At 41.3% G+C, this 26,452-nt stretch overlaps 1 protein-coding gene across 5 annotated transcripts in view; it reads right to left on the reverse strand.

Moving 5' to 3' along the window:
* PTPN14 (protein tyrosine phosphatase non-receptor type 14) overlaps positions 1-26,452 on the reverse strand; it is a 173,394-nt gene that overhangs the window by 146,339 nt on the left and 603 nt on the right. The window contains exon 1 of one of the 5 annotated variants that reach the window (XM_079900170.1): positions 25,755-25,839. The exons of the other annotated variants lie outside the window; for them this stretch is intronic. The gene's annotated coding sequence lies outside the window, so the exon portion shown is untranslated. Of the gene's footprint in view, positions 1-25,754; positions 25,840-26,452 lie in introns of those variants that run through there. 5 annotated transcript variants of the gene reach the window in all.

Genomic DNA, 26,452 nt, shown 5'->3' on the forward strand with positions numbered 1-26,452 from the left:
CACAATATTTTATTCATGTCATTTATAGAGCAATCGTCAACCCTGCGTATCTTCTTCCTGTTGCCTCTGTTTCTGTGAAACATGGTAGGTGCCCTGTAGAAGTTTCCCCAAAAAGCAAACTTCATGCATGCATTAAGAAATGCATGATATTTTTCCCTTCCTGAAATCATTATTGCACCAGAATTTAAGAAACCTAAGTGGAAAAAGGAGGCTCCTTCCTCAAGTATATCTCAAATGAACACCAACCATCAAGATTAAAACTAGTTAAAGCCAAAGTCAGTCCATACACTGAATCTGAAGACGCTTGAGATGCTGCTTCTAGGTCAACTCACCAAACTTCCTGAGGATAACACAGCGAAAACAGCTCAAGAAAGAAATGTCACTTAACCACCCACATCCAAAAATCTTATCACAGCAGTAACCAGGAGCCATAAATGAAAAGATGCAAGAACACCAGCCCGGTGAAACACATCTTTCTTCTGAGATGAAATGGAAAAGGGAAGGAAGAAAAAAAAAAAAAAAACTGGAGGCAGGGAGAGAAGGGAAGAAAAGAGACTTAAAACATGTAAGGTTTATAATAAAATCCTCTAAAGAAGGAATCATGCTTTCTTATCTTCTTTAACCCCCCAACTACCGCTGCTATTCGCCTAGCACAAGGTAAACAGCAAATATTTGTCAAGAGACTGACCTGGGTGCTGTAACGGAAAATCCAGCCATGATGGACTTCTTTTCCCAAGGATGAAATTATTATTTTAGGGGGGAAACGTAGAAGCACCACACCATGTAAAATGTCAGAGAGATTTCCACCCAATGAAAATATGACTCCAGCAATACCCAAGCCAGGAATCTCTATTCACCAGGACTAATAAAAGACATCCCGGGCAGATTCAAGACAATCTTCTTTAGAATTTGATAAATTATTTGCCAGGACAACAATATTTTATTTCATTTCTTTGTTCATGTAAAGTCATGAAGGGGAATAAATGTTGTATTACATTAACTGTTCCAAATATAAGTTCGTTTGTCTAGAACACTATTCTTCTCCGCTATCCATTATTATACATGATGAATTCTAAGGCCCTTCATTAGAGGGCTTTATTATAAGCTTTATGTATATTTTAAGTCTCTTCTCTTTCCTTCTCTTCCCTCCCTGCCTCCAGTTCTTTTTTCCTTTCTTTCACAAAATGAAAAACAGTAGCTAATGATCAAGTAATTTATTCACACAGAGAGGATGAAGCTTCAAAAACGAATTCCCATGTCTTTTCTTGAGCCAAGGACTCAAGAGAAATCATCTAAACCAACCAAAATCCCATTGGACACATGGGTCAGCTGGGTCCAAGTGGGAGAAAATAAGGAAGGGATTACCGTTGTCTGTTATCTGCTCTACCTCTAAAGACCACAGCTATGCATTCTATTTTTTTAACATCTTTATTGGAGTATAATTGCTTACAATGGTGCGTTAGTTTCTGCTTTATAACAAAGTGAATCAGTTATACATATACATATGTTCCCATATCTCCTCCCTCTTGCATCTCCCTCCCACCCTCCCTATCCCACCCCTCTAGGTGGTCACAAAGCACCAAGCTGATCTCCCTGTGCTACATGCACTCTATTTTAAGTTAGAGTCAACTATACTGACACAAAATAGAGGAAAAATTAAAAAGCAAAACTACATTCAAATCACAAAATAAAATAAATGGTAACCTGATGAATATGTCCTAAGAACGCCTGCCCTACGTTCTGTTTTATATTCCAGAAATGTTTGTTGTAAACTATTCCACCTTTAATTATTTAAAAAAAAAAAGAAAGAAAGAACCAAAAAAAACCCTCCCTCCAGAAGCAAGTGGGAAGCATGTTCCTAGAGCAGCATCAACTGCACTCCTGTATCAAGTTTTCACCATTCTAGTGCAATTATCTGATTCTGAGCGTGTTCCCCACCCCTACCCCAACTGGGAGCACCTCACTCATTTTCATAGTCCCTGTACCATACCCACAATACAGTCAGTTCTCAATAATGTTTGCCGGTCCATAATAAACTGAAGTAACTGCCTAATATTCATTAATATTTTCCAAAGTCAGTTTGCAAAAAGAAATGTCCAAATAATAACAAAATTTTTTTTTTTTTTTTTTTTTTTTTTGCGGTATGCGGGCCTCTCACTGTTGTGGCCTCTCCCGTTGCGGAGCACAGGCTCTGGACGCGCAGGCTCAGCGGCCATGGCTCACGGGCCCAGCCGCTCCGCGGCATGTGGGATCTTCCCGGACCGGGGCACGAACCCGCGTCCCCTGCATCGGCAGGAGGACTCTCAACCACTGCACCACCAGGGAAGCCCAATAATAACAAAATCTTATTCCCAATACTAAAGCACTCTTATTTGTCTAATAGGCTAACACTAAATTATTCTTATTTATTCATTAAATCTATCCTGCCTAGATTTCTGCTGGGTGAGAGAAATTAGACAATTGCTTGTCTAAAGCGTTTTTTTAGTAGCATATAAAATGAAAGTTCTTTCACATTAATCTGGACTTTTAATATTCACAGAGATTTTAACCCTCCTACCCCATGAAATCTTTGAGGTATAAAAAAGCAGAGCTGTCAGGTCTGAATTACAGCCCTGCCCATCATTTGGTGGCTCTGTCACGATAAGATGCAATGATAAGATGAACAGGATCACGCACTAAAGACAAGAAGGAAATGTGTATCGACCCCAGAGCTTACTATGTGAAAATGTTAGGGACTGCTTATCCAGAGGCACGGCCACTTCCCTAATTTTATTCTCTACAGGCTACATCTAAACAAAAATTTTAAAATAAGGTAACAATAAAAATGACAAAACTTAGAAGGTATTCGAATGCTTTTGCTTTAAACCAGACTATAATAAGCAATGAAATCAAGTCATCAACTCCAGCACCACAGAAAACACAGAATACCCTGGGAACAAGGGAAGACAGGTTTGGAACAGAGAAGGCTAAAAAATATTGCAAATTTTTAGCAAAACAGAATTCAAGTACTTCAGGATGTCTGGAACTTAAAAGCAAAATGTCAAGTAGTTCAGCAGCAGGTGCGAACAGAATGGATATAATTACATTCTTCATCAAATCCACCCATGACCACTGCACCAGAGATTCTGATGGCCGTCATTCCACGGTGGAAACAAGAGCAGGCTAAGTGCAATCTAAAGCCCCCTTCCAGTCTCCACTTTTACTGTTCTCCATGCCTCATATACTTTCCTCCATCACTTTGACTTGTTGAGTTTATTGGGATCAGTCTTGTGATTAAGGGCCTTGTAAATAAATACAAAACATTTCACCAGTTCACTCGAATGTTTTACTGCCTGACCTCCTGAGTGGAGGTTACACATGGAGCCCATGAAAAGAATGTCATAAGCATTCTTTTCTACCCACCTGGACTAAATGGTTATTTACCCCAGGCTAGTATCTCCTTAAAGGGGCTAAAATGCCTTCTTTGCTTTATGTAACACAAGGGGAAAATAAAACAGATTCACAATGGCTGCCAGGTCCACATACCATTTCACAGAAGGAATTTTAGGGAAAGAGAGTCATTTGTTTTCCTAAGTAGAGAATAAAATTTATCTCTGCAAGTGGCAATCTAAAACAAAAAGCAGCGAAATGCAATTTTTAAGAAAAAAAGTTTCATTGAAAAGGCATGAATCAGTGCAAGGTCCGTGGCACACATGGCATGTTAATAGTGTAAATAAAAAGACCTCTCGTATAAACGCATACACATGTATGTTGTTTCCATGAAGTATTTGATAATCCCTTAGTTAGTGGCAACAAGGACTTTTTAGCTACCCACTCCAGCCCAGGTACAGAACTTTCTGAAAAAAACAACAAATCCAATTAAAAGAGCAGATCCCTGCCAAGTGAGGAAAATACATTATGAGTACTAAACTGATGATAGTATAAATAAATAGAAACAAGAGCAAAAAGAGTTTAATAAGAAATTTATTAAAAGAGGCAAAATAAGCCATGGGGGAAAATATGGGCAACACTGATCCCCCAGTTGTTTGACAAAGGCACCTAAAACCCTGTTTCATGAGATTTTCTTTTTGTTTTGTTTATATTTAATTTGCAAGAAAACATAAATCAGAAAACTTCTTAGATCATTTTTTTCACAAGTATGCAAGATTTCATATCAGTATTGTAGCAACTGAAAGATTCAAAAATAGCTATAATTTAATATGGGATGGCCAATGGTGGGGAGGTGATACAATCACTGCTAAGACAAGCTTTAGATTAAACAAGCATCTTCTTTTCAAAAAGGGTAACTTGCAAAATGACGACCAACAGTTAGCTACTTCAACAAACACCAATAATTTCCTATGCTCAGAAAAGGAACAAGCAGGATACAAACATCCATCCAGACCAGAAGAATGAAACCAAGAATGCATATGCAATGCATGCTTTATATCAGATTCTGAAACAAACTCACTTTCCTAATTACATTTGGCTTAAACCAGCATAAAAAAAAAAAAAAAGAAAATTGCTAACATTCCTTGAGTCTAAACCAAATGGTGTGAAATGGAGAAGGCTGCCTAGAAGTGCAGTGAGCAAACTCCAGGCTATTTTCAATAAAGGACATAGAGAGCATAAATGAAGAGCACCAGAAGGGAAAAATATAGCAAGAAAGCTGTAAAAACTTTACTTGTAAACAAAAGATAACCAGTTGTGAAAATAAATGCCATGGTGTTTTTAATGATTTAACATGCAACTTCATGTTTAATAGGTAATAATTGTCAGTGATATCAATTACATTTAAAATGCTGGCAAGATAAGACAGGAAAAAGCAGCAGCCACTAGACCTATTAAGAAGCAGGGAGGACTTCCCTGGTGGCACAGTGGTGGCAGAGTCCGCCTGCCGACGCAGGGGACACGGGTTCGTGCCCCAGTCTGGGAGGATCCCACATGCCGCGGAGCGGCTGGGCCCGTGAACCATGGCCGCTGAGCCTGCGCGTCCGGAGCCTGTGCTCCACAATCCACAACGGGAGAGGCCCGCATACCGCAAAACAAACAAAAAAAAAGAAGCAGGGAAATACCAATATAAGATTTTTTTTTTAATTGCAGTGGTGATCAGGAGCTGATTAAGTACCAAAATAACGATAATTATTCTGACTTGACTCAATCATACTTATGAGGCATCTAAGCATATAGGAGACTAATACACTATTAATCCTTGAGTGATCCTGACATTTTCATAGCACAGGATCTGCAGGGACAGGCATGACCCATCTTTACAGAGGCAATGACCTTGGACCTTGTATCTAAAGGTCAACATAGTCTCTCATAGGAGCGCATCTGCTGCCCCTCTCCTCTCCTATCTTCCCATTTTCCCTATACATCCCTTATTGGTAGTCTTTCCTAACCAAGAATGAACCCAGAGTAATTACTTTAACTGGCTTCATGGATTTGACAACTGGGGGACCTGAGGGCAGTTTCAATGAAGGTGCCCAGAAGAAAGGGACCCCAGGGGTCCAGCAGCATTCCCCAGACAGCTGGCCCCAGGAGCACCGGCCACCACTGCAAAGTCTGGAACCCTTCCTCCTGCTGGGGCTGACCAAGAGCCTCCTGGCTCTGGTTACTGAGCAAAGACCCAGGAATCTCTTTTTTGCACTGAAATAGCATTTAAAAGAGGAGCTTCATTCTATAGTGTGCGACGTAAGAGGAAATGGGCTTTTCTCCAGGTAGCTGAGAACTTACAGCACCAATTAACATCTTTCTGTAGGATAATCAGTTCCTGGTTCCCGGCTAATTGATTTACAAACAAACTTTTGAATCAATCCTTGATAAAGTGGGCTTAGAAGCTGAAACAGGATGCATGTTTCAAAGCAGTAAAAGCGAAAGAATGACAATTTGTATCAATAAACTGTGTGTGTGTGTGTAAAATAAATAAAGACTTTGGTTAAATTAAAATCTAATGAGAGTAGAGAGTAAGCAACATAAGGTATGCTTTTAAAAATATGAAAGGACTCGGGCTTCCCTGGTGGCGCAGTGGTTGAGAGTCCGCCTGCCGATGCAGGGGACACGGGTTCGTGCCACGGTCCGAGAAGATCCCACATGCCGCGGAGCGGCTGGGCCCGTGAGCCATGGCCGCTGAGCCTGCGCATCCGGAGCCTGTGCTCCGCAATGGGAGAGGCCACAACAGTGAGAGGCTCGCGTACCGCAAAAAAAAAAAAAAAATATGAAAGGACTCAAAATAGAATAGGATCTTTATGTAATAAAGATCGCATATATACTGTGAAATCTATTTTTTCAGACTACCCCTATCCTGCAACTCCTACACGTCAGCTTTGGCTCTCTGTTTGGAAACCACTGACCCACCCCCCCAATCTCCTCTTGTCTCTCTTGTCTATCACCTACTGCTTTCTAAAAGAGATTTCCAGCCTAGAGCTTGAAACACCCTGAGTGTCTTAAAGTATGTCAAAATAAATGATGAAATTCTGAAAACAAATCAATGTAATAAGTGTATGCTATAAAGAAATCTGCCCTGGAGGGCATCAGGAAACCTAAAACCCTGGGATAGGATGTTGCAATTCCCAAAAGGATACAAATCACAGCTCAGGAGATGCCAAAGAGGCACATATGTATTAATAACATACAGCAACTCACACTTGAAAGACCTACACAGTAACAATAACCAGCACTAAATCTCTGAGATCTGGAATTCTTTTGCACAATACAAAGATACTTCTGCTAAATTCTACTCATTCTCTTACCCCAGTGATTTCCAAGCTTTGATAGGGCAACACTTAACACTATCTAAAATGACCTCAACGACCAGGGTGAAACTCTGAAAATACATCCAAACAAAATCAGTATTAATTTAAATGAATGCAATAATAAGTATATATACAACATACAGGATAGCCCCCGGGAAGCATCAGAGGTAAATGCCACAGATTCATTCAAATAAAATTAACTATCACTGCAAAAAAAGTTTAATACTTAAATATGCTAGTTAAATCTTTTCCTAGACAAAAATAAACCAGGCAATTAGCAGTTTCTTCTGAGAAGAGTAACAGCTCTGAGGTTTCCTTCTTTGCTCTGACCACAAACTCAACCACAGAGCTGAAACAAAAAATTTTCCAGAACTATTGAATTTTCGAAGGAGTGTAAAAGCTAGAAACCTGAGACCAACTAGGCCAACTCACTCATGATGAAGACAAGGAAACTGAGTCATGAGTGGCTAAGTAAGTTCCTAAAACCAAAATATTAGTGGCAGAAGTAAGCCTCAGGTTTCTGAAATGCCACAGGAGTGCACTTTCCACTAGACCACATGGGTGATGACGGGGGATGGCTGGAGAGTTCACCAAAATTCAAAATGGACTTGGCCCATTACACATCTGCCCAGAGTGGTTTCGTCTTACACGGCCTAAGGGACTCTCATGTAACAAGCTAGAGTCACTTCATAATGGTGCTGCCTTTTTAATGGGTAGTGGATTTTTAGATATACGTGTAATCAAAGTGATTAAAATCAAGCTGTAGATAAAGTGTACACACACTAACAGTAACTCAAATACCAAGCAAAGAAGTCTATTTGGTTTTCTAGGTAAAATAGTAATCCACGGAAAAATATCATTTTAATGTATTCAATCACCAGTAAAATATGCACTATAAGGAAACTACCTTTAGAATCTGTTCAGTAACAACTCATGGTAGGTACCCAGACACCAGAAAGATACATATTATTTGAGAGAGACAGAGCTAACCTTAGGAGAAAAGCAATTCTTCGAGCATAGCTCCCAGGAACAAAATACAGCAATGAAAGTTTCCCAAGATCTTAACCCAGCAATGACTGGCCCAGACACAACAGAGAAGAAGGGGAATTTTGATTGGCAAGACATTTGAAAATCTAGGGGGTTTTGTTTGTTTGAGTGTTTTTATTTTAAGCCTGGGATGTGTGGAAGAAATGATAAATGAAAGAAGGGAGCCGAAGGGCAGAACAGAAAATCAGAAGAAAAGAAAGTAATGAAGTGGTAAAGAGAGCAGGCGATAAAAGCCGGAAAAGGCAAAATGGTGTCTATTATCCAAGAGGGCAGCAGGAAAGCCCCCTGCCTTCAAGGCGGGTAAAGTCCTAGTCAAGACATAAGACTCTGACCAGATGTTCCAGGATATCTGAGATTTCTGTCTGGGTGCCAACAGAGGCTTCTATCTACATATCAGGTCTGGTCTTTTGCTTTGCCTGTTAAGGAACTTGATTTTGAGTTCAACCAGAAGTGACCAATGTCAACTGAGAAATTATACTGAGAAGCCAAATTGTCAAAGGAACTCTGCTCACTCTCAACCCAAAAGGACCAATGTCTGGGCAAATCAGTTTAGTACTCAAAAATTCTAAATAAAGAGAAATAGATCACTCTACCTATTGTTACAAAACAAGCATAGCCTGTTACATGCATTGATACTTCTGCTGCCTGTTCAGGGTGTCCCTTAAACATTAACTACATTTTTAATTCTTCTTTTTTAGCATTCCCTTTCATCAACCAAAAACTCCTATCAGCATAACAATATTTCCTTCTAGCAGGTACATCCAAGATTCTGAATAGTCAAGTAGTTTAAAAATGGACTGGATTTCACAGTAGCACAGAAATGCATGCTGAGATACACCTAACCAACCACAATCAAACAAATAGAAAAATCTAGAAGGTAGTTGGGGAACACAGTTAAGCAGGGTCTGAGGTCTTTGGGACAAAAGCTGTCTGGTGGTTTTAAAATTTTTTTCTCTTCATTGCTTCCCCCACCCGGCCCGCAGAAAAATCTGTAAAAACATTTAAAAAGTCAATATACACATAAAGATGAATGGTTACAGGATTGCAAATGCTAACAGTGATAAGCACTTCCTTCTAAAGCTCAATTAATCAAAATTTATTGAGTGCCTCAGTTATTCCAATGATGGTATAAAAGACCTTCATATCAAGTCAACAATATCCTAATAATACGTATTTAATATTAATCTATATCACAATGACTTAACATGAGCCTTATAAATTATAAAATCTGGCAGCAGGTAAACTGGCCCATCCCTGGAGGAGTGGTTTTGCCAACGAAGAATATAAAAATGTATACAGTATTTTCTGTGATGCGTTAATTGTTCTCCTGGGAATTCAACCCAAAGGAATAATCTGAAAGAAGAAAGACACTACACATACAAAGATGTTAATGGCATTTTATTTATAGTAACAAAAACCCTGGAAATAACCCAAATAATCAATAAACGGAAATTGCTATGGAATGGAAATTCAATGAATTAAATACACACCCGTTAAATTTATACAGACATTAAGATGGTACATGGACTTCCCTGGTGGCACAGTGGTTAAGAATCTGCCTGCCAAGGCAGGGGACATGGGTTCGATCCCTGGTCCAGGAAGATCCTACATGCCACGGTGCAACTAAGCCCATGTGCCACAACTGCTGAAGCCCGTGCACCTAGAGCCAGGGCTCCGCAGCAAGAGAAGCCACCACAATAAGAAGGCTGCACGCAGCAATGAAGACCCAACGCAGCCAAAAATAAATAAATTTTAAAAAAAAGCAACGAAGACCCAATACAGCCAATAAATAAATAAACAAATAAATAAATAAAAATTTTGGGCTTCCCTGGTGGTGCAGTGGTTAAGAATCTGCCTGCCAATGCAGGGGACACGGGTTTGAGCCCTGGTCCAGGAACATCCCATGTGCTGCGGAGCAACTAAGCCCGTGCACCACAACTACTGAGCCTGCGCCCTAGAGCCCGCGAGCCACAACTACTGAGCCCACGTGACACAACTACTGAAGCCCGCACGCCTAAAGCCCACGCTCCGCAACAAGAGAAGCCACCGCAGTGAGAAGGCCGCGCACCGCAACAAAGAGTAGCCCCCGCTGGCCACAACTAGAGAAAGCCCGCGTGCAGCAACGAAGACCCAACGCAGCCATAAATAAATAAATAAATAAATTTATATATTAAAAAAAACTATTAGCAGCTTAAGAAAACATTTACAATGAGCATGACAACCTTTGAGAAAAGTTCAGTAGTAACTTTCTGCTTGTAAATTCAACCTAGATATGTAACCATTCAATATAAGACAAGCATCCTATTTTACTGCACTGATTTTTAAAAGCTTCTGTTCTGTATTTACTGGGTTTCTTCTATATTAACATAAAGCATCCTCATTCTCACTTACTTTGAGCCTCAGAATCCCAATTTTCCCAAAAGATTTAGTTACAAAATCAAAACTTCATAAAGCAACGGGTCCTTACCTCATCTTCAAAGAAATTTGCAATGAATTCCAAGAAGACTTACACTAAATGAACTTAAACTGAAATAGGAAACCATCTCAGGAACAAAAACCCAAAGACTTCCAAGGCAAATCTATTCCAATTCATTATTTCCTCAACACTAATCTGAGTCCTACTATTCACAATATTAATACTCTAAATACACTTTTAACATTCTGCAGTCAGCACCTACTACTGTTCAAATAAACTCTGGTTCACACACTGATGTCTGGTTCACGTGTCAACTTGTTTCCCACTGAGTTGTAGTATTTCTTACAAGCTTTACCAGGCTGCCTCTAAAATGGATTTCTCAGTTCTGAGGATTTTTGACTTTCCTCCACTAAATGAGGTGGGAGGCATCTGCACTCCACTGGTAGTTGCAAAATCCAACCTATCATTCCCAAATTCCAGCACACCACTTCCCACACACACACACACACACACACACACACACACACACACACACACACACACGCCTGCTTATTCTGCCTATGGACTCTGGATTGAGTGGCCTGAGGATTTCTCTTATCTGCCCTGCAAGTCTTATTGCCTTTGTTGTGAGGTCTCAGATCCTTACATGAGGAAATATAACCAAGGACATTGATGGGCATGTCTAGATACTACTATTTCTAAGCAGAAACCAAAGACAAGTGTAGCAGCAGGCAACATGACACTTGTAAAGTAAGCCAAGTGAGAGGATACAGTTGGTAATAAAAAGTTTTAGTTTACACTTTGAGGGGGGAAAACTGTAGGAAAGACTGGTTCTTAAGTTTCAATTGGTATTTTCTGCTATATAAACCATAAGGCCATAGAGGAATCTGAACACCGTGGAATTAAAGCCGTCCGATGTTAGGCAACAGAACTATAAACAAATCTCCTCTCCTAAGACTTTGAAACATGCAGCAAAATTCAGCAATTTGAGTAGGTTCAGCCTTTTACCGAGTTCCACAGTAATAATTACTACGATTTGCTTTGGATAAAAGTTATAAAACCTCAAATCAAGTGTATGTTTTCTTTTTATTTTTTTTTTTACTGTTTTAATGTAAGGATAAAGATGTGTTTAAGAAACAGTGTACTGAGAAGAACATGGGACCAAGAAAAAAAAGATGACAAAAATGAGTATTTCTTTATAATGATTTTCAGAAACCAGGACAGGAAATTATAAGTGGCCCTAGTTTTATTTGATTTAATAGAAAAAATAACAATACAATTTGTTCTAAAAGTTTTTGTTTTAAAATACCATCTTGAATAATTACAAAAATTAAGCTATAAGCAATGATGAAAACTGTATACTTAAACGTTGGTGATGGCATTATAAACTGATAGCCTTTGTAGAGAGCAATCTGGCCATATGTAACAAGATCTACAAGCAATTCATGCCCTCTTACCCAGACGGCCTACTTTGGAAACTGTATCCCAAGAAAATACTCTGCAAATAAATGTAATTTGTTCAACAATGTTGACTGCAATGCTACTTATAATTGTTAAAGTTGGAAACAATCCAAATACCAAACCATAAGGGAAGAGTTAAGTCAATGATGGTATAAAAGATGAGATTATTGATCCCAACTCTTTGCTCCCCTCCTCCCCTCCTGTAATATATCCCATCCATGTCCCTGTGACTTGCCTGAGAATCCTGCAAGGTGAGTATAGGTCCCCAACTCACTGGTTTTTGGCTTGGCTATGTGATAGACTTGGCCAATGGGATGTGAGCAGACAGCGTATTTGCCACCTCCATGCAGCAGCCTTTTGTTGTTTTTTTTTTGGCCACGCTGTGAGGCATGTGGGATCTTAGTTCTCTGACAGGGATCAAACCCGTGCCCCCTGCAGTGGAAGCGCGGAGTCTGGACCGCCATGGAAGTCCCCACGCAGCAACTTTAAATGAGATTGCATGCTTCTCACTATATTCCTGCCTCGGCCATGAGAACAGCATGCCCCAGATAGGGGCTGTCCTTTCGCCTGGGTTCCTGAAAGAGAAGACATGTGTGTGGAGTGGCACCAAGCCTGGTCAAGCCACCAAGGGCTGCAGCACACTGCAGCACCCATGTCACATAGACAAGGCATAAATGTTTGTTGTCATAAGCCACTGAGATGCTGGAACCTTTTTTGTGACCATATCAAAAGCTAATACAACAGTCATCAAAATATGGCAAGTTATAGAATCGCTGATATAGGCAGACATATATTTGAAAAAAACTTGTGAAAAAGTAGAAGATAAAACTAATAGGCATTTGCCAAAGACATCTATATAAAATAAAGCAAGCCAACGAGCACCAGAAATTAACTAACTTAGAATGATGTAACAGTTTATAATTTTTTACTTTTTGGCTGCACCACGTGGCTTGCAGGATCTCAGTTCCCTGACCAGGGATTGAACTTGTGCCCCCAGCAGTGGAAGCACGGAATCCTAACCACTGGACCACCAGGGAATTCCCTATAATTATTTTTACAAATGAAGTATAGATTTACAAATCTTTAATTCCCTTTTAAATGCTACCTTTATACCAATATATTTTCAGTAATTCTATACAGATCATATTTATAACAGAAGTAATTCTATCCAACACACTGTTTTCTGCATTAAATGATGTACAGATTAGTGTACACTTATGCTAAAAATGAATCTAGTGCAAAAGGTTATTCAGTTTTTGAAGGTATGAATTCAGGGTTCATCAAATTCTTCTGTCAGACTACAAGGAAGGGAAGTGCAAAAAAAAAAAAAAAAACAGACAAAAGCAAGAGTTATTTGCCAGGAGAATCCATTCTCTAGTCATCAAACACTGTGCGACGGCAAGGTCTGAAAAGACATCACCTATCTGAAAATAAAGTTGTGCTACCTTTGAATTTATCTTTATGACCTGTTTGAAATTCCATTACATTTGTGTGACTCAAGAATCATAAGTGTTCATTATAACAAGCACTCTCATTCACAGAAATTTATCCTAAAATAAATTCAATAATGATTTAAAAAAACTGTTAATGTGAAGATTCTCACAATCATCTTCTATGGAATAGCAAGAAATATAAATGTATATATTTTCAACAACAAAAAAATAAAGGAATTCACAGTATGTCAATTATATGTAGATATATAAAATATTAATTATTAAGTATAAGAAATACAAAAAGCATGCGTATATGTGAGAGAGTATATGTCTACGTATAAGCAAAGTCTAGAAAAACATGAAAAAAATTTTAAATAGATTTATAAAATAAACTTTTACTAATTTTTTTTAATTGAGGAGAGAGAAAAATCTAATGCTTATATTTACAAAATCTGTACTTGCTATGAAATATTCAACACATCAATGTCTCTCAGTTAAAAGCAAGGTGAAGTATGCTTAAAGTTTCTAAAATCAATTTCTGATAAATATCTTTCTAATTAAGGCAAGATTGGATTAGTCAAGAGGGTGTATTAAGCATAATTTCATCATTTCTTCGTAACTTGAGGTCATCAATTATTGTACTATATTCCCTAAATCAAAGATGATATTTCTGACAGTGCTGGGGAGAAGAGTGTGCGGCCTTCCTAGGCACTGAATGAACAAAAGAACTACTGCTGATTGGTTCTAGGTAATGTTTTCTCTTTTGCCTTTGAAAGGCAGTGATGCAGAGTGGTTACAAGTACACGTTCTGGATTCATGCCCAGATTTGACACTGAGCTCCATCATTCACGTACTCGTATTTGCATGCCAAAGGTGTTACACAGTAAACTAGTATTTACTAATGGACCATCTTGCGCCTCAGCCTTTTTAAGCCCTAGGTTTCTCATCTATAAAATAAGCCAACAAGAGCACTTACTTCACAGAGTTGCTATAAGGATCAAAAAGATAATCCATTTAAAGTGCTTGACAAAGCACTTGCAAATGGTAAGTAGTAAATAAATGCCCGCTAATGGTAGTCTCTCTCTGCTGGTCACCTAAGGCGTCATCAAGCTTGCTTCTTTCCATCGCCAAAAACGATTTCTAATTTCCATCTCTCTCCACTGTTCCCTCAGTCCTCAGGCATCACTCGGGGCATAGGGCTCCCAGGAGTAGTTGGATAACCATCTGTAAGAGTCCTGTCCTAAAGAAATAGAATGTGGACCACAAATGCAAGCCACATAGGTAATTTTAAAATCTCCAGCAGTCACATTTAAAGAGCAAAACAGAACACATGAAATTAATTTTAATACTAGGCTGTATTCAATTCAAGATATCGGAAATATTTTGACATGTAATCAATTTTTTAAAGTACGAGATATTCGACATTCTTTTTTTGTACTAATTCTGCAACATGTGGTGTGTACTTGATACAGCACAGCTCAACTCAAACTAGTCACGTTTCAAATGCCAAATGGTCACATGTGCCTGGTGGCTACCTGATGAGTTGCTTAGTCTTTTAAAGATTAGGACAGCAGAGAAACATCCCCACCTTCGAAAACATCAAAATGCGTTTATTAAACAAACTGATGAATGGATGAAAGGAAAGAAGGAAAGAAAGAAAGAAGGAAGGGAGGAAGAACAGATGTCCCCAACCTGCAGAGACTTCTGGGCCTAAGGTTGTGGTTAAGAACCTGAACTATGGGGCCAGAGAGAATGAGTTCAAATCCACTTCTTCCGCTTCATAGCTGTGAGACATTAGCCAATAACCTCTTTAACTCTCATATTTCTCAAGGATAAACTATAGATAAAAATAATCTCTCTTTCATAAGATTGTTATGAGTTGAAAGGCTGTAGAGAAAAAGAGTTTTCCATACCGAAAGCTCTGCTTTGTAAAAGGTCAGAAATGAGAGTGGGAAAAATTGATGGAGGAAATGCTGAGCTAATAATTAGCTAGAGATAATAAAGAGGTCATGGAAGAGAAAAACTGGTCATGTGATAGTCATAGAGTCTTTGTTAAATGCCCAGTTGCACAAAACAACTGCCACAGTGGCAGCTATTAATAAAATAATTGCACTGACATTTCTAAAGCCCTCAATGGTTTATACCTCCTTAGCCTGACTGCTTTCTTTGGGCAGTATGATAAGTAAGGGGGTGGGAGGAGGGTGGCGCTGATCACCAGAATTTGGAGAATCAAGATTTTTCTGTAGTGTATATATTAATCACAGCTTCTGGCCCCAATCAGACGGATTACTGAAGATATATGGCTCTTTCTTTGAAGGATGTAGTGCCTCAAATCCAACCTGAACATTACTCTTCCCTGTATTATAAACACATAAAATTAGACTAAATGTTTACTGTTCCTAAAACTTTCCCTGAAGGTTGGTGTTGTGAATAAATTCCTGATATTTTGTTTTAAACTTGCTCTTGTTCTGTGCTTGTCCCCCCAAAAATTCAATTAATAAAAAGTATAAAGTTAGTCTGGTCTGCTAATGAAGACTTTAAATGCTGACTCGTATTAATAATCCAAGTCACTCTACTCTCTAATTTAGATGTTGAGTTTCTTAAAGACAACAAACAAGTCTTCTCTATTCCAGGGAACTTCTCAACTGAGATGCTTTTTCTAGAAGGTATTTCATATAATATTCATGTGCCTTGAGATTACATGTGTTTCATAAAATCGATTTTTTTGAAAGGTCCTAACTAAAATAAATCCAGATTCAACACATTTTTGTTTACTGCAAGACTTCTTGGAGTTTTTAACACGCTCATGTACACAGATTTCAAACCGCTATGCTCAGCCATTATTACCATTCTAGCAGTCTACAGATGAGAAAAATTAATAATGAATTGAGAGAAGCAAACAACAGGGAGATAGTCTATAATTATCGCATGGAAATAGACATCTTTACAGACCTTTGCACTGAGTTTCTGGCCCGATGGGCTGTGCACTGTGCATTTCTCCCTTTTATCATCCCTGATACATATACAGTAATTAACCTATCAGAGTCCTCCAGATGAAGGCAATTTATTATAAAGGAAGGGAGTGAGGGAGGGAGGAGAAAGGGAGGAGAAAGGATTGGAGTAGGGAGAAAGAGAGGAGGAAGGAAATTTATCTGAATAATGTAGTAAAGTGTAAACACCACTTCATATTCACAGGCCAAGCTTAAATGCCTAAACACGTGCACGAGGATGAAGCGACATGAAACACACACTTGTACCAAAACTAGCCCTTGGAAAATAGGCCTCATTTTGAAAACAACCAAACAGCTGCTCGGCAGAAACACAGCACAAATCATCCTTCCCAGCCTTTATTTTTAGATGCCTGGTAAGAAAAACAATAATTTTCTAAAGAATATAATTAAAACCGGTAGGTGTCACTTCATTATTTTGGAGTTTTAATTCATTTCACATCAGTCACACTTTTTTCCCCCTCATAAATCACATAATTATATAATATTCCATAACAAATTCCTTGCCTTTGAATAAAAGAATTTATATGATCTTTTTAAAACGTACAGATTTTAAAACAGAACAATCCACCCAAAATGACAGTATAACCCACAGGTTCAGACACAGGGGGTCTAAAAGTCAGCCCCCTTTTTCAAATGATAATTTGGAGACTTGCGTATGTCTAAAAAAACATGTGTACCTTCGTCATGTAAAGCACAGTTTACAAAATGTCTAATGGAAAAGAATATGCTTAATAGATCATAGGATTTCATTGGCAGAAACGAATGCTAATTGCCTGCCGGAGTCTTTAATGAAACCTAATTGCTGGCTTGAGCTGTCACCACTGACCCTGGTAACAGACCAGTACACCCTTCAAAAACCTAATACAGCATAATCCTCCTTCATTACAGTTATTATAGCTCTGCAGTGGGACACGTCTGCCACAAAAATACGTCTGCCACAAAAATGCTGCCTCTCCTCTACAAGGATGTGTCACTTCTCCATCCCAGAGCAAGTAGCGTTGATGGCATAAGTCACCCTTACAACAAGTGGTACCACCTCAGAGCGCAGATCTACTTCAAAACCTAGACTCACACATCCCTTGGACACTGCTACAGACACCATCAACATACTCCATGGTCACGGGGGGAAAGGACTAAAAAATAAGAACAAACCAAAACAATTACACCATCACCCATCACCATAAGGTAAATGGGAAAAGCAGAAGAAATAATTTCTAAAACTAATCATGGGTTTGAATTAGGACATCCATGTGTAAATCAATTCAATCTACAGTCTACATTTCCGATATTGAGCCCACAAGATACTCCCCCTTCAATTTGAAGTTTTTTCAGACACGCTCTTTTTAAAAAAATTACTTCAATTAAAAACATTAATCTTACATCTATGACTCAACAATTTTGAGCATTTATTGAACTTCTACTCTGCAGCAGGTGCCAAGAACCCAAAGATAGATAAATCACAAAACATGTCCCCGAAGAGCTCACAGCTTTGGGGAGATATGAACAAACAGCTATAATCCAACGGGATGCTTATCAGTAAAGAATGGGGAGAGGACCAAGGGAAGGCAGATCAGGGGACAATGAACTCTCCCAAATGATAAAAAGGGAATGTCAGACAAAACATCTAGAAGATGTAAAACTCGTACTAGACATTAAGGAACAGAGGAAATTATGATGTGACCAGATGGGAAAAGGAATTCAAGGGAAGAATAACAGTAACAGCATGAGTCAAATCCACAATGTTTCAACCATGAGAAATGTTGCCGGCCCAGGCTAGAAGTTAGGTTAGGTGGGAAAAAGAGCTATGCATGCAGAGCCCTGAATGCTCTGCTAAGAAGTCTGCATTTGACTGTGGGCAGTCTCATGTAGTATTAAAATGAAATATTTTAGACATACAGGAGAATATAGTAAACATACGTGTCCCCGCCACCCAGCTTAGGAAATAAAACAATACGACATCTCTCCTCACCTCTGCCACCACCCATCCCCTGTATTTGGTGTTTATTATCTTCTTGGCATTTCTTTACCAAGTTGACCCTTGAACAACATGGTGTGAACTACATGGGTCCACTTATACTTGAATTTTTTTTTTTATAGTAAGTAACTACCAAACTACTTGACCCGTGGTTTGTTGAATCTGTGGATGTGGAACCACGGATATTGGAGGGGGAGGGAGCACAATTATAAGTTACATAAGAATTTTCAACTGTGTGTAGGGTTGGCGCCCCTAACCCACATGTTGTTCAAGGGTCAACTGTACTTTTACGACAGACATATGTGTCTCTAAACAATATAAAGTGGCCAGAAAGATTTCAAGCAAGAGACTGAAAATATCAGACGTGTTTAAAACAAGACTCTGCAGTGTAGGGGGTGGACTGGTCTCTGCACTGGCAGCGGCAGGACAGGTGACAAAGAGATGTCGAGATAACTGTCTTTGCTGAAGGACTGTCACGATGGAGAGAGGAAGGGCAACCTCAGCCTCGGAGTGCATTCCTGGAGCAAGCAGGAGGCAGACCCCAATGAACAGTTACAGGTGACCAGCCGCAGAAGAGAAGCAACAGGCTGGGACAGTCTGTGCTGGGAATGAGGAGGGACGTGGAGAGGAGTGAGGCGGGTGGCAGCTACTGGGCAGCTGGCAGGCTAATGACAGGGATGAGGCAGGTTAACCAGGACACAAGGCACAAAGAGGTAAATGCCAAGACAAAGCGGCAGAGGGGCCTGGCCAGGGGGTGAGATCGGGAAGGCTGCCCAGAGGAGCAGTACTTAAGGTGGACCTTGAGGATGCTTTTGACAGGTTAGGATGGCTGAGCACCAAGATCCCTCCCCACAGGTGACACGTTATTGGGCCTGTTCAGGAAACAGCTGCAGCTTGGCAGAACCCTGGGGAATAGTGGGACATAAATCTGCAGAAATCAGAGGACCATGTGGGGATCACTTGTGCAGAACCTTAAAGATCAATCTGAAGTATATATAGTGTATACACGTAATTCATAACAAACTCACTTTCATGACCATGAAATCTTCCTTAGTCCCTTTTACTTGAGAACTGAAATAAGGACCAGAGCCCATCTCGTGATTTGGGTGATAACGTCAGTGACATCATTGCTGCTTATTACATGCTTCTGTACGCAGAACAGGCCGTCCTGGTTAAGGATAGGTTGGTATCCACTGTGACACGGTGTCATGAAGGGTCTCTTTCCTTTTCATTTTGAAAACTAGTAACCCAGAGGTTGAATAATGAGTGATTTGCCTTTGCTCTTTAACATAAGGGACAAAAGAAAATAATGCATAGAAAGGAAATTAAGCATATTCTAGTCAATAGTACATCTAAACTTGTGAAAACAATTTTGTTTTATGCCTTAACCCCCAAGTATTCCAACTTATTAATCTTTTTGTGATATTTACACTCCCTTGATCTGCAAGGTTTCCTAGGTTTGAAAAATGAGGAAGAAGATTACCATGTTTTTGAAAGTATACGAGTAAAACAAAACAACAATAAGAACCAGAGTATCAGTGACTTGATAAAATAACTCAGGGAGGGGCTTCCCTGGTGGCGCAGTGGTTGAGAGTCCGCCTGCTGATGCAGGGGACACGGGTTCGTGCCCTGGTCCGGGAAGATCCCACATGCCGCGGAGCGGCTGGGCCCGTGAGCCATGGCCGCTGAGCCTGAGCGTCCGGAGCCTGTGCTCCGCAACAGGAGAGGCCACAACAGTGAGAGGCCCACGTACCGCAAAAAAAAAAAAAAAAAAAAAAAAGCTCAGGGATGTGATTCATCTCCTCAGATGAACAAATAAGATGTGTATCATAAACAGCACTGATATCTGTTTAACTTAAAATCACTTACAGTCATTAATATGATATAATCTTCCCAGAGCACCACACCTCCTATTAAAGAATAAATAATAAATTCCACACCAAACTCGGCTCTAAACCTTCAGGTCAGTATTTCAGAAATGCATTCATTCGTTGATTCTTTAAACACTTAAAAAAAAAAGTCAACTCCCTTTCATTCTCTGCAAAACGGCAATAATAATAGTACCTACTTCACAGGGCTGTTGAAAGACATAATAAAATCATCGAAAGTGCTGAGAGCACTGGGAGAGAGTCCGCACCAGTAAAGGTAAGCCGTGGCTATTTCTAGCCAACCTCCATACAGGGTAGAGATTCTGAACCAAGTAAAACGTGAATCCTGCCAGGAGAAGCTTAAAACTCAGTAGGGGAAACAGGGAGGTAAACATATATAATATGGTGAGACAGAACTTACCGACAGAGCTAAGTGCAAAGCGCTCCGGAGCTATAAAGAAAGGAATGCCTAACTGGTCATGGGAAGGCGTGTTAGGGAAGAAGAAGTTTTAGCTGAAGGCACAGGGACTAAGCAGGTGGCAAAGGGGAAGAGGTCGCTCAGGGTCGGAATGTAAGGAACAAAGGAGAGGGGATTACACATCACCAAATCTTAGGGCCCTAGAACAGAGAGAGAGAGAGAGAGAGAGAGAGAGAGAGAGAGAGAGAGAGAGAGAGAGAGAGAGAGAACAGCAGATGGGAATGGGAAGGTACTCAGAATAAAGAAGCTTTATCATACAGGTAATAAGAAGCAAAATAAGAATTTAAATACCATAAAAGATTTGTGTTTTAAAAAACTCTTTGAAAGAGTAGATGAAGAATATATGAAAGACAGCCTTTGAAACTCTCGAACAATCTGAAGAGGCAGCGGGGATGGAGGGAAAGGAACAAATTAAGGATATTTTAGAGACACAGACTCAGAGGATCTAGGGACTGACTGGGTCTGTTATTGGGGTTTGAGGGTCAGGGTTGGGGGGTGCTCACAAAGAGTGACAGGTTGAAGAGAACTCCAACTGCCTGGCTTCGGCAGCTAACTCAGCTGATGTCACTAAGACAGGACATAGAGAAGCAGCAGATTTTGTGGCAAGAAACTAATGAGTTCAATCTGAGACAGGTGGAATTGGGCATGTAGATCGGATAACCAGATGGAGAGAAGTACCAGATAAACCGAACTGTTTGGAACCAAGCGGAGGGGTCTGGATGGGAGAAGATAGCCAAGCAAACCCATTAAAATGTAAGCATCTAGGGGGCTTCCCTGGTGGCGCAGTGGTTGAGAGTCCGCCTGCCGATGCAGGGGACATGGGTTTGTGCCCCGGTCCGGGAGGATCCCACATGCCGCGGAGCGGCTGGGCCCGTGAGCCATGGCTGCTGGGCCTGCGCGGCCGGAGCCTGTGCTCCGCAACGGGAGAGACCACAACAGTGAGAGGCCCGCGTACCACCAAAAAAAAAAAAAAATGTAAGCATCTAATTCATGCTCGCCATGGGTCTGGCTAGGGATAAGTGGCCACTAAGTGACTCCCAGCCTCTCCAGAGCTCTAAAGCAACCAGAAACAGAATCATTCAAACCAATACAGAGAAAAACTTAAGTGACTACCACCCCAAGGCTGACTGGGATGGATGGACCAAAATGAGATTCCTTGGCTCAGCGATTACTCAAACTGCAGATGATCAAAGGACCGGGAGTATTAACACCACCTGGGAGTTCCTTAGGAATGCAAATTCTCAGAATCAGAAGCTGGGGTGGTGTGGGGAAGAGCAGCTGTCTGTGGGTAAGGAGCCCTCCAGGTGATTCTGAGGCTCACTAGACTTCGAGATCTATAGCCTTAGCTAATGCCCCAATTACTTGAGGGGAATGGAGTGTGAAAGAGAACTCCCAGGAGACAGGTCTCCAAAGATTTGAGGAAACTAAGAAAAGGATACACTCTGCACGAAGACAAGCATCAGGAACTTTTGCTAATTTTCAACAGCGAAGCAAAGGAGAGCACGTCAGTGGTCCTCACCGTAAAGCTTTCTAATTGAGGAATATCATTCAGTACTAAAATCTCAAACATTACAAACGTGAAAAGGATGCTCTGCTTCTCAGAGGATGCCACCACCACCAGCGAACCCTTTCTCATTTTCTCACCAGACACCTCCCTGTTGAGCAACATCGAGCATTTATGGGATGGTCGCCTAGGGTTACAGGATCTCTGGATATGCAACAGGCCTCTGGGTCAAGCTAACTGACCAGATTCAGGATGAAACCCTTGAGCTGGGCCTAATGGAGTCCCCTAAGGAACTAAGCTAAACCACCCACATATCAAATCCTACACACAAGATTGATCTAAGCATGGCCACAGTATGTTTTTTCCAGTAGCAAGGACCATAAAGCAAGTCCAACAAAAGCTTGACTGGAGAGTAAAACAAAACCAAGCTGAGGCATATGGAAGCAACAGGAAAAAGGGAAAGGAAATTAAAACAATGTTAATACGCCATTTATAATCCAACTTAGACACATAACCACCCTTATCCCACAAAAAGGTACTTAGTCACTATTACCTTTTACCCTCAGCTACTCTAAATCCTCATCCACAAGCATTGCATCATATCCTTTCATTCAAAATTATAAATAATTCAGAGATTATTTATTTTCATAATTGGTGTGCATGCAATACGTGGCAAAGGCAATGGCTGGTCCTAGCAATGTGATTTCCTCTCCCCTTCCACTGCAAGAATCCCAGCCTGATCTGCATTTTCTTAAACTTTCTCCCTCGACCACTCAAAGGGGTCCTCTCTGACCTGGGACCAGCCTACAATCCCGTATGCACGATCTAGCCAATTCTTGACTGTAACAACCCATTCTGCTTCTAGAACAGCTACTACACACCTGCCTTACTGATGTTTTAGGAGTTGTTCCTTTCTTCTAACATTCCCTCCTGTTGGGAGGTTGATACGAAGATCAATGAGTTAATGTTTGCCAAATACTTTAGGCTTCTCGGATGAAAGGCAACGTTAAAGTTCAAGCGACCTGAAGCTGGCAGGACACGAGAGGCATTGCAGTTGCCTCCTTATACTTGGGCTTCAAAGAAGGAAAGCAAGGCTGCAAAGACACTCATTTGTGTCGATCGGCCAGCTTTTGCACTCTTGCTATAAAGGCAAGCGGATTTATTCTAACATCATTTAATTAACTGGATTTCAACATTAGAAACACAAGGATCCTTGTATTAGCACTGGACCCTCGTTACAGTAAGTAGTATACAGGGAAAAGAATCCTTTTCTCTGCCCTTGTCTACGTGGCTTTCCCTCCCAACTATCCTACTGCCTGGTCCTGCAACGCTCGACCTCCTCATATATGAGAGGCCAGCAGCTGCCAGCCAACACGTGTGCTTTGAGCCAATAGACCAAAAAAAAAAAAAAAAGGGGTCAAAGACAAAGCTTTATGTGTATGTTGGCACACATGTGAATTCAGGCTGCTGGGGAAAAAATGACACACACAAAGAGCACATTCATGGCCACATATAACTCCTGGAACATATAAATAGCCATCCTTGACCCAACACCTACTCTGTGAGGGAGGCACTGTTAGCAGAGGGACATACAGCATTACACAGAATTCCCCACAAATATCCTGGCAAGTTAAATACTACTGGCCCCATCTAAGAGATGAAGAAATGGAGACTTGGAAGGGCTGCGAAGTTCGGCCAACATCACACAGCTAAACGATGGCAGAGCTGGAATACAAACCTAGCTATATCTTGAACTCCCAACCCTGGATCCCTGGCACCAGCATACCGATAGCCCGGAAAAGCTGCAAAATGTGCTACACACACCCCTTGGACCATTTAATAAGCCCTCCCCGGGGCTCAGACAGGGGAAGAGAGAATTAAATCAATAAGAGGAGACCACAGAGTCTTATTTTAGACATTAACTTTAACCTCTTCTCTACCAAAACTTGTTTGTTTTCCCTCGTTCTTTTTCAATCAGCACAAGCAGCAATAACTGAATTGACTAAAGAGTTCATCTCATCTCTTTCCCCTGCCTTATGTCTAATGAAGTGCACAGTACTGTTCTGGGGCTTAGAATGAGTTCCAAAAGATGCACAGCATTTGGTGACTAAGTAAAGAAGTTCGAATGCAGGGTCGCAGGTGACAAAGGATAAGAATATGGAACCCAGGTGGGGGACAATGTGCAATCAAAGGGTTTATGTTTGCTTCCCTGGAGCCAAAAATGGAAACCCTTAATAAGGAGGGAAGGCACTGGGAAACCAAAACAATTTTCATAGTTCTCGACTTCTGGCTCTTCCATTCAGGACAAGTAAGAATCCTCCCCGAAATTCTGATTTTCCTCTGAATTCTTTAGGTTCCTCCAAGTGAAAATAGTCAAACTGCTCTTTCCATTACAGCTGTCCGTTCCGCATGGTCCGCACAAACCTAAATAACTAAAGCATTAAAATTAACTATGTGTTTAAGCCAATGATGGAGGCTGGGCGGCTACCTGGAATTAGCAAGAAAAAGCTTCCCTTGAGCCATTACTCTCAAGCAGGTCCTACACCTTCAGGAAAACCCTCGTCAAGGGGCTGTTCTTGAGATAAGGCATGGTGTTTGCGGGGAGCTTAGGTAAACACCCGACACTGTAGGAAGTCAATGTTCTCTTCTCACTCTGATGGACTGGCCTGAGGTCACCAGAAGCTGGACTTCTGCCACCTCAGCCAGGACGCAGCCACTATGAATAATAAATACTACAACGCCACTTCAGCCCCGAGAAGAGGCACCCTTGAGAGGCAAACCACGTACAGGAGGCTCCCGTACTATAAAAAATTTTCTAGGCAGGATCTGCTGAATCCTGGACGATTAGGCTACGACAATCTCCCAGAAGACATTCAGTTTTTCATAAAGTTTCAGAGGAAGGGAAAGTCATCCTTCCAACTGTGCTGGGGCAGTAATGACTTGGAAAAGTGGAGAATACTACAACAAACACAGTGACACATACGTGAACTCACTCTGCACAGCATGGCCACCCATTCGGATTAGGCAAAAGGGCACCGTGCTGTTCAGCCCCCATTCATTAACCTATCATTCTATAAGGCACAAGCTTTTAAGGCCATCACCAAAAGACAAGGCAACTTTAATACAAGGCTCTGTAAGCTACAGTATTATCACCTATTGCTGTCAGGTGGCTCTTTAAAAGAGAATCAATACCATTCTAATGAAACCAGGCCTGGGCCAATTAGTGCCAATAAAAATTTAGATGGTCCCACAACCACTGCTTGTTGTAGAAACGGCATCAGGCATGAAGGCGTGTCCAAAAAGAGAGATGTGTGCTCTTCTGGAAGCTACTCGGTTCCTGTAAATGCTTCCACTTTAATTTCTGATATTTAAAAAAAAAAAAATGCTACCCTGGCTACACTGGCCATAAATCCCCCTCCAGCCCCCAGCTAGCTACTAGGTATGACCTTTTTGTACTCGTCTTTTGGACGACTCTTACTTTGCACAAGCTCTTTCCTCTGCGCGAAACGCACTCTCCTAATCGGCCCTCCAGGTGAGCAACATCTCAATCCTCTCAGCTCAGCGCACACCTTGCCCCCTCACCTCCCGACCAAGGCTTCTCAGGCCCTCTCATTATGCTCTACTTCTAGATCAGCCTGAGGGTTTCCTCCGGGAGGCTGCAGTTAGATCTTGTTTTAGCATCTTTGTATCCCTTGTTCCTAGCCCAGAGGGGAAACTCCAGTACTAGATTCCTTGAATGAATGGGTGAACTAACCCATTTGAAGAAATTCACACATTGGTGGAAATCCTGTAACCCACCAGCAGCCAGCAGTCTAGAGATTCCTCACCTTCACAAAGAGCCTGCAACAGCCAGTCCCTGGACAGACTGAAGACGAAACCCCACAATCTCCTTAAGTTGTAGCTGGGGGTGACGGCAACTAGAGGAAGAGGAGAGGAAAGCGGGACAGGGGCGGCGTTACCTCACTGCTCCCTCCAAAAGGTGGAAAATCCCTTACAAGCATTCAAACCCCAGATGTAGCGGTCATGCCAGGAGAGAGGGGAGACGGTGCATTAACAACACTCTCAGAACTTGTTAATACTCAGAACTTCGAGAGTTTGAGGTGGAGACCTGTTCTGAAATTATGCGGCCACAGGTTTTCCCGATGGGCCGGCCCGACCACCCAAGTAGGGACCAAGAAGCCCTGGGGTTTGGTGGCTAGGCTGGGGCCTAGTGGGAGGGCATGCAAACTCCTCTCCCTCTCAGGATCCTGTCTCCTTAGGGGGCAAGAGGAGGGTCGCGGAGAGAGTCCCTCTCCAGCCCGAGAGGCAGCAACGTCTTTGGCTTTCATCCTCCGGCCCGCACCGTCTGGGTATCTCCAGCTGCCCTCACTAGGCCCTCTCTGGATCCCAAAAAGGAGAAGGGAATGGGGAAGAGGGGGCGAGAGTGTGATTTCACCACCAACTCTCCAGACAGCGCTCACCTTCCACCTAACTCCCCAGACAAGCTGTGCGCCGCAGCGGGCGGCTCCCACCGCCACTTAAAACT

The sequence above is a fragment of the Stenella coeruleoalba genome, assembly GCF_951394435.1.
Source record: "Stenella coeruleoalba genome assembly, chromosome: 1".
NCBI classification, from domain to species: domain Eukaryota; kingdom Metazoa; phylum Chordata; class Mammalia; order Artiodactyla; family Delphinidae; genus Stenella; species Stenella coeruleoalba.